Genomic DNA, 5,473 nt, shown 5'->3' with positions numbered 1-5,473 from the left:
GAGAGGAGAAAAGGTAAATTCGAATGGTGTAGAAGAGGGGATGGCCGAAACTTAATTTATTGGAGGAGGGGATGGCTTTCGAAAAATTTGAGAGAGATATGAAAAGATATGGAAAGAATTTGAGAAGATATTTGAGTTTTTGAAGAAGATTTGGAAAGGATTTGAAAGAATTTTGAGAAATAATTTAGAAAATTATTGAATGATGAGAATTGAGGGTGAATAATGAAGGTTTAAAACATGTTTATGCAGAAAATTATGAGTCAAAACATGAAAATTTGAAAAGGATTGAAGTTGGAAACAAAATCTCCTCCCCCTGCCTTTCTGGCGTTAAACGCCCAGCCAGGTACCCTGGCTGGCGTTAAACGCCAGAAACTTCTTTATCACTGGGCATTTTGCTGAACGCCCAGAATGGTCCCCATTCTGGCGTTTAACGCCCAAAATGGTACCTTTACTGGCGTTAAACGCCCAGAATGATACCCATTCTGGCGTTTAACGCCCAAAATGCCCCTTACTGGTGTTTTCTTGCCAGCAAGCTCCTTTTCTCTGCTTTTTGTACTGAATCCTTCTATAACTCTGTGAATTCCTTCAATTTTGATGCTTAGCCTTTGATGAAAATGTATATCAAACCTCTACAAGTATTAATTAAAATAAATAACTTGCTAATGGCTGGGTTGCCTCTCAGCAAGTGCTTCTTTATTGTCTTTAGCTGGACTCTTACTGAGCTTCATTCAAGCCTCAGTTTTGAGCATTCTTGCTCAAAATTGCTTTCAAGATAATGTTTGATTCTTTGTCCATTGACAATGAACTTTTTGTCAGAATCAATATCTTGAAGCTCAACATATCCATATGGTGACACTCCTGTAATCACATATGGTCCCCTCCAACGGGATTTTAATTTCCCAAGGAATAATCTGAGCCTAGAGTTGAATAGTAGAACTTTTTGTCTTGGCTCAAAGACTCTGGATGACAATTTCTTGTCATGCCACTTTTTTGCTTTTTCCTTATAAATTTTTGCATTTTCAAAAGCATTGAGTCTGAACTCTTCCAGCTCATTTAGCTGGAGCAATCTTTTCTCACTAGCTAATTTAGCATCCATGTTTAGGAATCTGGTTGCCCAGTAGGCTTTATGTTCTAGTTCCACGGGCAGATGACAAGCCTTGCCATACACAAGCTGGTATGGAGAGGTTCCTATAGGAGTCTTGAATGCTGTTCTGTATGCCCACAGAGCATCATCCAAGCTCCTTGCCCAATCCTTTCTACGGGCAATTATAGTCCGTTCTAGGATTCTCTTTAGTTCTCTATTAGAGACTTCAGCCTGCCCATTTGTCTGTAGATGATACGGAGTTGCTACTTTGTGGCTAATTTTATATTGAACCATAGCAGAGTAAAGCTGTTTATTGCAGAAATGGGTTCCCCCATCACTGATTAGTACTCTGGGAACACCAAATCTGCTAAAAATATGTTTCTGGAGGAACTTCAGCACAGTCTTGGTATCATTAGTGGGTGTGGCAATTGCTTCCACCCATTTAGATATGTAGTCTACTACCACCAGAATGTAAGTGTTTGAGTATGATGGTGGGAAAGGACCCATGAAGTATATACCCCATACATCAAACAACTCAATCTCTAAGATCCCTTGTTGAGGCATGGCATAACCATGAGGCAAGTTACCAGCTCTTTGGCAACTGTCATAGTTACGCACAAACTCTCGGGCATCTCTATAGAGAGTAGGCCAATAGAAGCCACATTGGAGGACTTTAGTGGCTGTTCACTCACTTCCAAAATGTCCTCCATACTGTGATCCATGACAATGCCACAGGATCTTCTGTGCCTCCTCTCTAGGGACACATCTGCGGATCATTCCATCAGCGCATCTCTTAAAGAGATATGGTTCATCCCATAAGTAGTACTTTGCATCAGAAATTAGTTTTTTCTTTTGCATCCTGCTGTACTCCTGGGGTATGAACCTCACAGCTTTATAATTTACAATGTCTGCAAACCATGGTGCCTCCTGAATGGCAAAGAGTTGCTCATCCGGAAAGGTCTCAGAGATCTCAGTGGAAGGGAGGGACGCCCCAGCCACTGGTTCTAACCGAGACAGGTGATCAGCTACTTGGTTCTCTGTCCCTTTTCTGTCTCTTATTTCTATATCAAACTCTTGCAGAAGCAACACCCATCTTATGAGCCTGGGTTTTGAATCCTGCTTTGTGAGTAGATATTTAAGAGCAGCATGGTCAATGTACACAATCACTTTTGATCCTACTAAATAGGATTTAAACTTGTCAATGGCATAAACCACTGCAAGAAGCTCTTTTTCTGTGGTTGTGTAATTCTTCTGTGCGTCATTTAGAACATGACTGGCATAGTAAATGACGTGCAGAAGCTTGTTATGCCTTTGTCCCAACACTGCACCAATGGCATGGTCACTGGCATCACACATTAATTCGAATGGTAATGTCCAGTCAGGTGCAGAGATGACTGGTGCTGTGACCAGCTTGGCTTTCAAGGTTTCAAACGCCTACAGATACTCTGTGTCAAACACAAATGGCGTGTCAGCAGCTAGCAGGTTGCTCAGAGGTTTTGCAATTTTTGAAAAGTCCTTTATGAACCTCCTATAGAATTCTGCATGCCCCAGAAAGCTTCTGATTGCCTTTACATTGGCAGGTGGCGGTAATTTTTCAATTATCTCTACCTTGGCTTGATCTACCTCTATTCCCTTGCTTGAAATTTTGTGCCCAAGGACAATTCCTTTAGTCACCATAAAGTAATATTTTTCCCAGTTTAAGACCAGGTTAGTTTCTTGGCACCTTTTCAGGACAAGTGCTAGATGATCAAGATAGGAGCTGAATGAGTCTCCAAATACTAAGAAGTCATCCATGAAGACTTCCAAGAATTTCTCTACCATCTCGGAGGAAGGAAAAAGCAACTCGAGTAATATGATACAGATAGAAAAGGAAAACCCCAAGACTCAAACCAAAGTCCTGGGGCATCCTTTGGAGGCAGTGGCAAAGCAAGATTTCAGGAAAAATCTACAGCTTACGTCCCGTCATTTCCCAAACAAGAAAAGAAGATTTCAAGTAGACAAACATTTTGAAAAAAGGAAGTAAAAACACAAAAAAGTACAAAAAGTTATCAAAGCCACTATCTTTTTACAAAAAGTAAAAGAACATGAAATAAATACTTGTTATGCAGTAATGAAGAACATGTTGAGGCTTTGGAGATGCTTTGTCTTCTGAACCTCTGCTTTCCTACTGTCTTCTTCTTCATGCACGTAAGACTCCTTCCATGGTAAGCTTTATGTTGGGCATCACCGTTGTCAATAGCTACATCCCGTCCTCTCAGTGAAAATGTTCCAAATGCGCTGTCACCGCACGGCTAATCATCTGTCGGTTCTCGATCATGTTGGCTAATCACCGTTGTAAAATTCCACTTTCGGAGCCCACTTGGTGTGTGCTTGGGCTGAGCATTGAAGCTTTCATGTGTAGAGACATTTCCTGGAGTTAAATGCCAGTTTTTATGCCAGTTTGGGCGTTTAACTCCAGCTTTTGTGCCAGTTCTGGAGTTAAACGCCAGAATTCTTGAGCTGAGTTGGAATGCCTGTTTTAGCCATCAAATCTCGGACAAAGTATGGACTATTATATATTTCTGGAAAGCCCAGGATGTCTACTTTCCAACGCAATTGAGAGCGTGCCAATTGGGCTTTCGTAGCGCCAGAAAATCCACTTTGAGTGCAGGGAGGTCAGAATCCAACAGCATCTACAGTCCTTTTTCAGCCTCTGAATCAGATTTTTGCTCAGGTCCCTCAATTTCAGCCAGAAAATACCTGAAATCATAGAAAAACACACAAACTAATAGTAAAGCCCACAAAAGTGATTTTTATTTAAAAACTAATAAAAACATATTAAAAACTAACTAAAATATACTAAAAACATACTAAAAACAATGCCAAAAAGCATATGAATTATCCGCTCATCAGGAACGAAGAAGACAAACCGTTTCTGATGGCAAAGTTCAAAATAAAAACCAAGGGAAACGGGGCATTTGAAGCCAATTAATGAGGGTATTAAACCCTCGCACGTTCCCAAAGCGCCGATATAAAAGTGCACGCTTTTAAAGGAAAACGTTCCACATTCAAAAAGGCTCTACAAAGAAAGGAATCGACAAAATGCTTGAGTTCGGCTTCACTAGAGAAGGACCGAAGTCAAGGACTCGACCTAAACAAAAAGACCGAGCTCAAGCAGGGGCACTGTTCATATCCTGGGTCGAGCTATCTGGCCTGGGATGATTGGCGACAAAGCGACCTACCTCTTCAGGTCAGACTACCCGACCTCTTCTCAAAGAAGTCGGCCAAATCGACAGGAAAGCCCAATAAAGGGCCCAAATAGATGAACACAACCCAAATCCAAAGGCAGTCCAAGCCTATAGAGATAAAGGCGGGTCCCTTGAAGATAAGCTGACTTCACCCAAAATAAGATAAGATAAGATAAGATAACTAACTTATCTTATCAGAAAGGTCAGCCACACCATTATAAATACACTGGGGCACCCAGGTATAACTCATACTCTGATTCTACTAAAAACCTGCTTAATACCCTTGCTAACTTAAGCATTGGAGTCCCTTGCAAGTACCCCCCACCCTTCAGTGACAGAGGATCAGCAGCGCTATCAGTCCAACAAGTCGGACGCACTAGCTCCGGCCGCCATCCGCCAGTCGGACACGTCAACTCCGACCAGTACAGAAGATCTCATCCGAGATCGACCTACAGTTTCAGGTAACCCTCGAAACACCTGCCATCAGAGCAAATAATTTTGAGCTAAAGCCTCAATTAGTTTCTCTGATGGAACAGAACTACAAGTTTCATGGACTTCTATCAGAAGATCCTTTTTAGTTCTTAACTGAATTCTTGCAGATCTGTGATACTGTTAAGACCAATGGGGTTGATACCGAGGTCTACAGGCTTATGCTTTTCCCATTTGCTGTAAGAGACAGAGCTAGAATATGGTTGGACTCTCAACCTAAAGATAGCCTGAACTCTTGGGATAAGCTGGTCACGGCTTTCTTAGCCAAGTTCTTTCCTCATCAAAAGCTTAGTAAGCTTAGAGTGGATGTTCAAACCTTCAGACAGAAGGACGGTGAATCCCTCTATGAAGCTTGGGAGAGATATAAGCAACTGACCAAAAAGTGTCCTTCTGACATGCTTTTAGAATGGACCATCCTGGATATATTCTATGATGGTCTGTCTGAGTTATCAATGATGTCATTGGACCATTCTGCAGGTGGATCCATTCACCTAAAGAAAATGCATGCAGAAGCTCAGGAACTCATTGACATGGTTGCTAATAACCAATTCATGTACACTTCTGAGAGGAATCCTGTAAGTAATGGGACGCCCCAAAGGAAGGGAGTTCTTGACATTGATACTCTGAATGCCATATTGGCTCAGAATAAAATATTGACTCAGCAAGTCAATAT

General features: G+C 41.5%; 1 non-coding gene across 1 annotated transcript; it reads right to left on the bottom strand.

Annotated features, from left to right (window-relative positions):
* Positions 1–5,093: 5,093 nt before the first annotated feature.
* Positions 5,094–5,201, bottom strand: LOC148555608 (small nucleolar RNA R71). Its single transcript, XR_015887789.1, has one exon. It is a non-coding gene; the product is annotated as a small nucleolar RNA R71 (small nucleolar RNA).
* Between the last annotated feature and the right edge of the window lie 272 nt (positions 5,202–5,473).

Source organism: Arachis ipaensis, chromosome B6, assembly GCF_059453495.1.
Source record: "Arachis ipaensis isolate K30076 ecotype BB chromosome B6, ASM5945349v1, whole genome shotgun sequence".
NCBI lineage: Eukaryota > Viridiplantae > Streptophyta > Magnoliopsida > Fabales > Fabaceae > Arachis > Arachis ipaensis.
Note: the sequence above shows the minus strand (reverse complement) of the source record. Positions and strands in the feature narration are given on the sequence as shown.